This window comes from Arachis hypogaea, chromosome 18 (assembly GCF_003086295.3).
Source record: "Arachis hypogaea cultivar Tifrunner chromosome 18, arahy.Tifrunner.gnm2.J5K5, whole genome shotgun sequence".
Classification (NCBI taxonomy): domain Eukaryota; kingdom Viridiplantae; phylum Streptophyta; class Magnoliopsida; order Fabales; family Fabaceae; genus Arachis; species Arachis hypogaea.
The window spans coordinates 80,960,525-80,971,568 of record NC_092053.1 but is presented as its reverse complement, the minus strand read 5'-3'; the positions used below and the strand labels follow the sequence as shown (position 1 = coordinate 80,971,568).

At 39.1% G+C, this 11,044-nt stretch overlaps 1 non-coding gene across 1 annotated transcript; it reads right to left on the bottom strand.

Annotated features, from left to right (window-relative positions):
• Positions 1 to 2,635: 2,635 nt before the first annotated feature.
• LOC112773757 (small nucleolar RNA R71) lies at positions 2,636 to 2,743 on the bottom strand. The gene has a single exon (XR_003188290.1). It is a non-coding gene; the product is annotated as a small nucleolar RNA R71 (small nucleolar RNA).
• Positions 2,744 to 11,044: the final 8,301 nt, after the last annotated feature.

The following is an 11,044-nucleotide window of genomic DNA, read 5'->3' as shown; positions in this document are numbered from 1 at the left end:
TATGTTTACTTCTTATTTAATTTCGAAAACTCCATAACCTTTTGATATCCGCCTGACTGAGATTTACAAGGTGACCATAGCTTGCTTCATACCAACAATCTCCGTGGGATCGACCCTTACTCGCGTAAGGTTTATTACTTGGACGACCCAGTGCACTTGCTGGTTAGTGGTATCGAAGTTGTGACAAATTATGAATTGAGATTAGAGCACCAAGCTCTTGGAGCCATTACCAGAGATCACAATTTTGTGCACCAAGTTTTTGGCACCGTTGCCGGGGATTGTTCGAGTTTGGACAACTGACGGTTCATCTTGTCGCTCAGATTAGGTAATTTTCTTTTTGTTTTCTTTTCAAAAATTTTTCAAAAATCTTTCAAGAATTTTTCCTTTGTTTTCGAAAAAAAAATAATAATTTTAAAATAAAAATATTTTCAAAAATATATTTTTTCTTCAGAATTTTTAAGAATGAATTCTAGTGTTTCATGAAGCATGTTGAAGCCTGGCTGGCTGTAGGGAATGTCAGGCGTGTCATGTCTGAGTTACATACTAAAGCTTGGCTGGCTATTAAGCCATGCCTAACCCTTTGATTGGAGCTTTAGACTAAAAAGCATAAGATTCCTGGAATTCATATTAAAAATTTTGGAATCCTTATTTTTCTTTTTCAAAATGAATTTTGAAAAAAGTTAAAAGAAAAACCAAAAAAAAAATTTAGAAAATCATAAAAATCAAAAATATTTTTGTGTTTCTTGTTTGAGTCTTGAGTCAAATTGTAAGTTTGGTGTCAATTGCATATTCATCTTGCATTTTTCGAAAAATTCATGCATTCATAGTGTTCTTCATGATCTTCAAGTTGTTCTTGGTATGTCTTCTTGTTTGATCTTGATGATTTCTTGTTTTGTGTCTTTTCTTGTTTTACGTGTGCATTTTAGCAACCATAGAGTCTAAACATGAAACATTTCTAAGTTTGGTGTCTTGCATGTTTTCTTTGCATATAAAAATTTTCAAAAATAAGTTCTTGATGTTCATCTTGACATTCAAAGTGTTCTTGGTGTTCATCTTGACATTCATAGCATTCTTGCATGCATTCATTGTTTTGATCCAAAATTTCCATGCATTGAGCATTTTTAGTGTTTTTCTTTCTCATCATAAAAATTCAAAAAATCAAAAAAAATATCTTTCCCTTTTTCTCTATTAAAATTTCGAAAATTAGATTTGACTTTTTCAAAAATTTTTAAAATCTAGTTGTTTTTATGAGTCAAATCAAATTTTCAATTTAAAAATCTTATCTTTCTCAAAACCTTTTTCAAAAATCAAATCTTTTTCATTTTTCTTAGTTATTTTCGAAAATTATAAAAAGATTTTTCAAAAATCTTTTTCTTAATTTTATCTCATAATTTTCGAAAATAACATCATCAATTAATGTTTTGATTCAAAAATTTCAAGTTTGTTACTTGCTTGTTAAGAAAGATTCAAGCTTTCAGTTCGAGAATCATATCTTGTGATTTCTTGTGAATCAAGTCATTAATTGTGATTTTAAAAATCAAATCTTTTTCAAAACTTATTTCAATCATATCTTTTCAAAAATATCTTCTTATCTTATCTTTTTCAAAAATTTGATTTCAAAATATCTTTTCTAACTTCTTATCTCCTTATCTTTTCAAAATTGATTTTCAAAATTTGTTTCAACTAACTAACTAACTTTTTGTTTGTTTCCTATCTTTTTCAAAACTACCTAACTAACTCTCCCTCTCTCTCTAATTTTCGAAAATATCTCCCTCTTTTTCAAAAATTTCTTTTTAATTAACTAATTATTTTAATTTTTAAATCTTAATTTTCGAAAATTACTAACATTTTTCAAAAACTATTTTCGAAAATCACCAACTCTTTTTCAAAAATTATTTTCGAAATTCTCCCTCTCTCATCTCATTCTAATTATTTATTCATCTACTAACATCTCTTCCTCACATCACTCACCAAATTCGAACCCCCTCTTCCATCTGTGTTCGAATTTTTTCTTCTTCTTTTCTTCTACTCACACAGGGACCTCTATACTGTGGTAAAAAGGATCCTTATTATTATTATTTTTCTGTTCCCTCTTTTTCATATGAGCAGGAGCAAGGACAAGAACATTCTTGTTGAAGCAGATCCAGAACCTGAAAGGACTCTGAAGAGAAAATTAAGAGAAGCTAAATTACAACAATCCAGCAAGCACCTTTCAGAAATTTTCGAACAGGAAAAGGAGATGGCAGCCGAAAATAATAATAATGCAAGAAGGATGCTTGGTGACTTTACTGCACCTAATTCCAATTTACGTGGAAGAAGCATCTCCATTCCTGCCATTGGAGCAAACAATTTTGAGCTAAAACCTCAGCTAGTTTCTCTGATGCAGCAGAACTACAAGTTTCATGGACTTCCATCCGAAGATCCTTTTCAGTTTTTAACTGAATTCTTGCAGATATGTGATACTGTTAAGACTAATAGAGTAGATCCTGAAGTCTACAGGCTCATGCTTTTCCCTTTTGCTGTAAGAGACAGAGCTAGAGTGTGGTTGGACTCTCAACCTAAGGATAGCCTGAACTCTTGGGATAAGCTGGTCAAGGCTTTCTTAGCCAAGTTCTTTCCTCCTCAAAAGCTGAGTAAGCTTAGAGTGGATGTTCAGACCTTCAGACAGAAAGAAGGTGAATCTCTCTATGAAGCTTGGGAGAGATACAAAGGACTGACCAAAAAGTGTCCTACTGACATGCTTTCAGAATGGACCATCCTGGATATATTCTATGATGGTCTGTTTGAATTAGCTAAAATGTCATTGGATACTTCTGCAGGTGGATCCATTCACCTAAAGAAAACGCCTGCAGAAGGTCAAGAACTCATTGACATGGTTGCTAATAACCAGTTCATGTACACTTCTGAGAGGAATCCTGTGAGTAATGGGACGCCTATGAAGAATGGAGTTCTTGAAATTGATACTCTGAATGCCATATTGGCTCAGAACAAAATATTGACTCAGCAAGTCAATATGATTTCTCAGAATCTGAATGGAATGCAAGCTGCGTCCAACAGTACTCAATAGGCATCTTCTAAAGAAGAAGCTTATGATCCTGAGAATCCTGCAATAGCAGAAGTAAATTACTTAGGTGAACCTTATGGAAACACCTATAATCCATCATGGAGAAATCATCCAAATCTCTCATGGAAGGATCAACAAAAGCCTCAACAAGGCTTTAATAATGGTGGAAGATACAGGTTTAGTAATAGCAAGCCTTTTCCATCATCCACTCAGTAACAGACAGAGAACTCTGAACAAAATACCCCTAATTTAGCAAACTTAGTCTCTGATCTATCTAAGGCCACTGTAAGTTTCATGAATGAAACAAGGTCTTCCATTAGAAATTTGGAAGCACAAGTGGGCCAGCTGAGTAAAAGGATCACTGAAATCCCTCCTAGTACTCTCCCAAGCAATATAGAAGAAAATCCAAAAGGAGAGTGCAAGGCCATTGAATTGATCACCATGGCCGAACCCAAAGAGGGAGAGGAGAACGTGAATCCCAGTGAGGAAAACCTCCTGGGACGTCCAGTGATCAATAAGGAGTTTCCCTTTGAGGAACCAAAGGAATCTGAGGCTCATCTAGAGACCATAGAGATTCCATTAAACCTCCTTATGCCATTCATGAGCTCAGATGAGTATTCCTCTTCTGAAGAGAATGAGGATGTCACTGAGGAGCAAGTCACCAAATACCTTGGTGCAATCATGAAGCTGAATGCCAAATTATTTGGCATTGAAACTTGGGAAGATGAACCTCCCTTGTTCACCAATGAACTAAGTGATCTAGATCAACTGACATTGCCTCAGAAGAAACAGGATCCTGGAAAGTTCTTAATACCTTGTACCATAGGCACCATGATCTTTAAGGCTCTGTGTGACCTTGGTTCAGGGATAAACCTCATGCCCCTCTCTGTAATAGAGAAACTGAGAATCTTTGGGGTGCAAGCCACTAAAATCTCATTAGAGATGGCAGACAATTCAAGAAAACAGGCGTATGAACAAGTAGAGGACGTGTTAGTAAAGGTTGAAGGCCTTTACATCCCTGCTGATTTCATAGTCCTAGATACTGGGAAGTATGAGGATGAATTCATCATCCTTGGAAGACCCTTCCTAGCCACAGCAAGAGCTGCGATTGATGTGGACAGAGGAGAATTGATCCTTCAAATCAATGAGGACAACCTTGTGTTTACAACTCAAGGATCTCTCTCTGCATCCATGGAGAGGAAGCATAAAAAGCTTCTCTCAAAACAGAGTCAACTAGAGCCCCCACAGTCAAACTCTAAGTTTGGTGTTGGGAGGCCACAATCAAACTCTAAGTTTGGTGTTGGGGAGTCTCAACAATGCTCTGAACTTCTGTGAGGCTCCATGAGAGCCCACTGTCAAGCTATTGACATTAAAGAAGCGCTTGTTGGGAGGCAACCCAATTTTTATTTAATTATATTTTTATTAGTTATATGTCTTTATAGGTACATGATCATGTGGAGTCACAAAATAAATCAAAAAAATTGAGAACGGAATCAAAAATAGCAGAAGAAAAATCACACCCTGGAGGAAGACCTTACTGGCGTTTAAACGCCAGTAAGAAGCATGTTTTGGGCGTTCAACGCCAGAACAGAGCATGGTTCTGGCGCTGAACGCCAGAAATGGGCAGCATCTGGGCGTTTGAACGCCAGAAATGCACCCTGGAGAAAAGCTGACGCTGAATGCCCAGAACAAGCATGGTTCTGGCGTTCAACGCCAAGAATGGGCAACAAATGGGCGTTCAACGCCCAGAACAAGCACCAATCTGGCGCTGAACGCCCAGAGTTGTGTGCAAGGGCATTTTGCATGCCCAATTTGGTGTAAGGTTGTAAATCCTTGAACACCTCAGGATCTGTGGACCCCACAAGATCACCTCAGGATCTGTGGACCCCACAAGATCCCCACCTACCTCCACTTACTTCTTCTCACCCCTTTTTCACACAATCCCATAAACACTCTTCCCCAAAACCCTTCACCAATCACCTCAATCTCTCTTCCCTACCACCTCTTCACCACTCACATCCATCCACTCTTCCCCATAAACTCCACCTACCTTCAAAATTCAAAATCAATTTCCCACCCAAACCCACCCTAAATGGCCGAAACGCAACCCCTTCTCCCTCTCCTCTATTTCTTCTTCTTCTTCATCTATTCTTTCTCTTCTTGCTCGAGGGCGAGCAAAACTCTAAGTTTGGTGTGGTAAAAGCATAAGCTTTTTGTTTTTCCATTACCATTGATGGCACCCAAGACCGGAGAATCCTCTAGAAAAGGGAAAGGGAAGACAAAAGCTTCCACCTCCGAGTCATGGGAGATGGAAAGGTTCATCTCCAAAGCCCATCAAGACCAATTCTATGATGTTGTGGCCAAGAAGAAGGTGATCCCCGAGGTCCCTTTCAAACTCAAGAGAAATGAGTATCCGGAGATCCGACATGAAATCCAAAGAAGAGGTTGGGAAGTTCTAACAAACCCCATCCAACAAGTCGGCATCCTAATGGTTCAAGAGTTCTATACCAATGCATGGATCACTAGGAACCATGATCAAAGTAAGAACCCGAATCCAAAGAATTAAGTTACAATGGTTCGGGGGAAATACTTAGATTATTAGTCCGGAGAATGTGAGGCTGGCGTTTAACTTGCCTATGATGCAAGGAGATGAGCGCCCCTACACTAGAAGGGTCAACTTTAATCAAAGGTTGGACCAAGTCCTCATGGACATATGTGTGGAAGGAGCTCAATGGAAGATTGACTCCAAAGGCAAGCCGGTTCAACTAAGAAGACTGGACCTCAAGCCTATGGCTAGAGGATGGTTGGAGTTCATCCAACGCTCCATCATCCCACTAGCAACCGATCTGAAGTTACTGTGGATCGGGCCATCATGACCCATAGCATCATGATTGGAGAGGAAGTAGAAGTTCATGAAGTCATCTCCCTTGAACTCTACAAAATAGCCAAAAAGCCCTCTCCTGGGGCAAGGCTAGCTTTTCCCCATCTTATTTGCCATCTATGTTACTCAGCTGGAGCTTTCATAGAAGGAGACATTCACATTGAGGAAGAGAAGCCCATCACTAAGAAAAAGATGGAGCAAGCAAGAGAGCCCATTCATGGAGCTCAAGAGGCGCAGGAAGCTCATCACCATGAGATCCCGGAGATGCCTCAAATGCATTTTCCTCCACAAAACTATTGGGAGAAAATCAACACCTCCCTAGGAGAATTAAGTTCCAACATGGGACAACTAAGGGTGGAACATCAAGAGCACTCCATCATCCTTCATGAAATCAGAGAAGATCAAAAAGCAATGAGCGAGGAGCAACAAAGACAAGGAAGAGACATAGAAGAGCTCAAGGACATCATTGGTTCCTCAAAACGCCACCATCACTAAGGTGGACTCATTCCTTGTTCTCACTTTCTGTTTTTCGTTTTCTCTATGTTAAGTGCTTATCCATGTTTGTGTCTTCATTACATGATCATTAGTAGTTAGTAACTTTGTCTTAAAGTTATGAATGTCCTATGAATCCATCACCTCTCTTAAATGAAAAATATTTTAATTCAAAAGAACAAGAAGTACATGAGTTTCGAATTTATCCTTGAACTTAGTTTAATTATATTGATGTGGTGACAATGCTTCTTATTTTCTGAATGTATGCTTGAACAGTGCATATGCCTTTTGAAGTTGTTGTTTAAGAATGTTAAATATGTTGGCTCTTGAAAGAATGATGACTAGGAGACATGTTATTTGATAATTTGAAAAATCATAAAAATGATTCTTGAAGCAAGAAAAAGCAGCAAAGAACAAAGCTTGCAGAAAAAAAAATAGGCGAAAAAAAAATAGAAAGAAAAAGAAAAAGGAAGCAGAAAAAGCCAAAAGCCCTTAAAACCAAAAGGCAGGGGTAATAAAAAGGATCCCAAGGCTTTGAGCATCAGTGGATAGGAGGGCCTAAAGGAATAAAATCCTGGCCTAAGCGGCTAAACCAAGCTGTCCCTAACCATGTGCTTGTAGCGTGAAGGTGTCAAGTGAAAACTTGAGACTGAGCGGTTAAACTCAAGGTTCAAAGCAAAAAAAGAGTGTGCTTAAGAACCCTGGACACCTCTAATTGGGGACTTTAGCAAAGCTGAGTCACAATTTGAAAAGGTTCACCCAATTATGTGTCTGTGGCATTTATGTATCCGGTGGTAATACTGGAAAATAAAGTGCTTAGGGCCACAGCCAAGATTCATAAAATAGTTGTGTTCAAGAATCATCATACTGAACTAGGAGAATCAATAACACTATCTGAACTCTGAGTTCCTATAGATGCCAATCATTCTGAACTTCAATGGATAAAGTGAGATGCCAAAACTATTCAAGAGGCAAAAAGCTACAAGTCCCGCTCATCTGATTGGAGCTATGTTTCATTGATTGTTTGGAATTTATAGTATATTCTCTTCTTTTTATCCTATTTGATTTTCAGTTGCTTGGGACAAGCAACAATTTAAGTTTGGTGTTGTGATAAGCGGATAATTTATACGCTTTTTGACATTGTTTTTAGTATGTTTTTAGTAGGATCTTGTTACTTTTAGGGATGTTTTCATTAGTTTTTATGTTAATTTCACATTTATGGAATTTACTATGAGTTTGTGTATTTTTCTGTGATTTCAGGTATTTTCTGGCTGAAATTGAGGGACTTGAGCAAAAATCAGATTCAGAGGTAGAAGAAGGACTGCTGATGCTGTTGGATTCTAACCTCCCTGTACTCAAAGTGGATTTTCTGGAGCTACATAACTCAAAATGGCACGCTTCCAATTGCGTTGGAAAGTAGACATCCAGAGCTTTCCAGCAATATATAATAGTCCATACTTTGGCCGAGTTTAGATGATGTAAAAGGGCGTTGAATGCCAGTTCTACGCTGCTGTCTAGAGTTAAACGCCAGAAACAAGTCACAAACCAGAGTTGAACGCCAGAAATACGTTACAACCTGGCGTTCAACTCCAGAAAGAGCCTCTACACGTGGAACATTCAAGCTCAGCCCAAGCACACTCCAAGTGGGCCCCGGAAGTGGATTTATGCATCAATTACTTACTTCTGTAAACCCTAGTAGCTAGTTTATTATAAATAGGACTTTTTACTATTGTATTAGAAATCTTTGGATTATCTTTGGATCTATTGATCACGTTTGGGGGCTGGCCACTCGGCCATGCCTACCCTCTATTCACTTATGTATTTTCATACGGTAGAGTTTCTACACTCCATAGATTAAGGTGTGGAGCTCTGCTGTTTCTCAAAGATTAATGCAAAGTACTACTGTTTTTCTATTCAATTCAACTTATTCCGCTTCTAAGATATTCATTCGCAATTCAACCTGAATGTGATGAACGTGACAATCATCATCATTCCCTATGAACACGTGCCTGACAATCACTTCCGTTCTACCTTAGATTGAATGAGTATCTCTTGGATCTCTTAATCAGAATCTTCGTGGTATAAGCTAGATTGATGGCGGCATTCATGAGAGTCCAGAAAGTCTAAACCTTGTCTGTGGTATTCCGAGTAGGACTCTGGGATTGAATGACTGTGACGAGCTTCAAACTTGCGAGTGCTGGGCGTAGTGACAGATGCAAAAGGAAGGTGAATCCTATTCCAGTATGATCGAGAACCTCAGATGATTAGCCGTGCCGTGACAGAGCATTTGGACCATTTTCACAAGAGGATGGGATGTAGCCATTGACAACGGTGATGCCCTTACATAAAGCCAGCCATGGAAAGGAGTAAGACTGATTGGATGAAGACAGCAAGAAAGCAGAGGTTCAGAAGAACGAATGCATCTCTATACGCTTATCTGAAATTCTAACCAATGAATTACATAAGTATTTCTATCCTTATTTTATGTTTACTTCTTATTTAATTTCGAAAACTCCATAACCTTTTGATATTCGCCTTACTGAGATTTACAAGGTGACCATAGCTTGCTTCATACCAACAATCTCCGTGGGATCGACCCTTACTCGCGTAAGGTTTATTACTTGGACGACCCAGTGCACTTGCTGGTTAGTTGTATCGAAGTTGTGACAAATTATGAATTGAGATTAGAGCACCAAGCTCTTGGAGCCATTACCAGATATCACAATTTCGTGCACCAATGATGCGGTCGCGTGGGTAATGTTTTACGCCATTTGACGCGATCGCATGGATGATGCGGTCGCGTGGAGCACCTTCTCTCTCTCTTTTTTTTATGCAGTATGCAGAATGCAATGATTAATATGAATGCGATGCAAAATTCCATGTTCAATATTATAAAATAAAATAACACTTGAAAACAAACAAAACGAAATAAAAATTGAAAAATGAACGATCATACCATGGTGGGTTGTCTCCCACCTAGCACTTTTAGTTAAAGTCCTTAAGTTGGACATTGGAGGAGCTTCCTGTTATGGCGACTTATGCTTAAATTCATCCAGAAATCTCCACCAATGCTTGGAATGCCAATAGCCTCCGAGGTCCGAAACTAGGCACGTGAAGCTTCTGGGCAGCTTCAAACAGATTCTCAGACTCCCGGGGTGACGAATGTTAGCATAGATTCCAGAATCCCAAAATTTACTTTTAAATCCACCTTCGTTTTGATCTATACTTTTCCATCTGGGCAGTTTAGAGATTAGATTCTCACCAGGATAACCAAACATTTTCCAAGATCCATCCGGTTGATTATGATGCCAATCCGTGCACTTCAAGTTGAAGCGTGGAACCTTATCGAACCTTGTGCACCAGCTCTGAGTACGAGCCATTTTCCTTTTACTCTTAAAGGCACAGAGAGCTCTAAGCTGGCCATCTGTTTCAAGCAAACCATATTCAAGTGGAAAAATATAGTTAAAAGTTAAGGATTGTACCCACTTGAAGCTTGTATTGGGTGGTTATGGCCTTGGGGTAGGTGGTTCCAGTGGTTCTGTGAGTTCTACTCCCTTGTGCTCTTCTGTGAAATTCTCCACTTCTTTGCAGAATTCTTCAAATGTAACATCATCCTGATCAAAGCCATCTATGTCTTCCTCATCACTTGGGTCATAAATGGGCGGTTTAGAGAAATCTACCTCCGCGTCATCTTCGTATTCATCTGGGGAAGAGTCTTCGATCTCAGAGAATTCACTTGCAGATGCAAGTTCATTATCATCATCAAGGAAACTTGCTTCTGGAATTATCCTGTCTAGTTCTTCATAAAATCTTAGCTTTGGAGGTTGTGCACTATCCTCCTTAGCATCAATTGTAACATCCTTGACAGAATTCTCCACAACTCTGGATTCCCATGGGGGTTCAGCGTCTCCTAAGTCTTCAACCAACTCTTCTTCTTGTACAGTGACAGCTTCCTCTACTTGTTCTAGTACGAAGTCAGGCTCTGTCATGTCCACTGGAGTCTGTAGTATCTCCTTCATGCTACGCTCTTCATTAGATTGTCAACATGGTGTTGTGGGAGGTCCTTGAATGTTCGAACATCTGGCAAGTAATTGACTTATTGGTTGCTCCAGTTGATGAATAGTTGTTTGAAGTTGATCTGCTGTTTCCTTGAGGCGAATCTCTGATTCCCGGGGTGATAGGTTTGGACGTGGTACAAGGGGAAGTGGTGGTGTTTGGGAGTGATTGGATTGGAGCTGGGGTAAATGAGGATCATGTGGTGGTGAATGGTGAAAAGAAGCTTGTGAGCATGGTGGTTCGAGGTTATGTTGAGAGGATGGTCTATAGGCACGTGGTGGGGCTTGTTGGTAGTTACAAGGTTGTCCACCATATCTTTCAGCTGGGTATGCATTGCAGAATGGTCTTTGTCCATGATATCTTGGAGGGTATTGTTGCCTAAAGGGTTGATTAGGTCCTCTCGGCTCCATCCATCCTTGATTGGTTTGACCTTGATGCATATTCCTGTTATAACTTTCATTCCTTTCAATAACATTAGAACCAAACTCAAAGCGAAAGGGGTGAGAATTCATAGTAGCTGATGAAAATAAAAGGGAAAAATAAAAACAAAT